At 47.0% G+C, this 364-nt stretch overlaps 1 protein-coding gene across 1 annotated transcript in view; it reads left to right on the top strand.

Annotated features, from left to right (window-relative positions):
* The window catches only part of LOC119589230 (protein odd-skipped-like), a gene marked incomplete in the record, with an annotated part of 2,567 nt that overhangs the window by 1,745 nt on the left and 458 nt on the right, over positions 1 to 364 (top strand). Inside the window, 1 exon segment of the mRNA XM_037937833.1 lies at positions 1 to 364.

Consider the following 364-nt stretch of genomic DNA (forward strand, 5'->3'; position numbering starts at 1 on the left):
CCCTCAAGCCCGCCGCCACACTCGCCAAATCTCTGCTCCATCCCAAGAGCCGCTCCCTCGAGTTGGATCCTCGACGTTCGCGGTGTCAAAGGCGTTATGTGATTTATTACGTTGGCGACTCACTCATCTTCATCGCATAGAGCTCAGGATGCAAGTATGCGTGAGTTATGGGGGAAATGCCCGCCGCGATGCCAGCTTGTGGAGTGTGTATTTATCACACCTCTTCAGAAAAAAAAGGAGAAAAAAGTTTTTGTACATAACTACGTAGAAATCCGAATGATAAAAAATATATTGTACGTTGTCGACAACCTCAGTTCCCCTCGCGACAAATCGCTTAATAACCGTGTCCGTTTCCCTTTTTTAA

This window comes from Penaeus monodon, chromosome 25 (genome assembly GCF_015228065.2).
Source record: "Penaeus monodon isolate SGIC_2016 chromosome 25, NSTDA_Pmon_1, whole genome shotgun sequence".
Lineage (NCBI taxonomy): Eukaryota > Metazoa > Arthropoda > Malacostraca > Decapoda > Penaeidae > Penaeus > Penaeus monodon.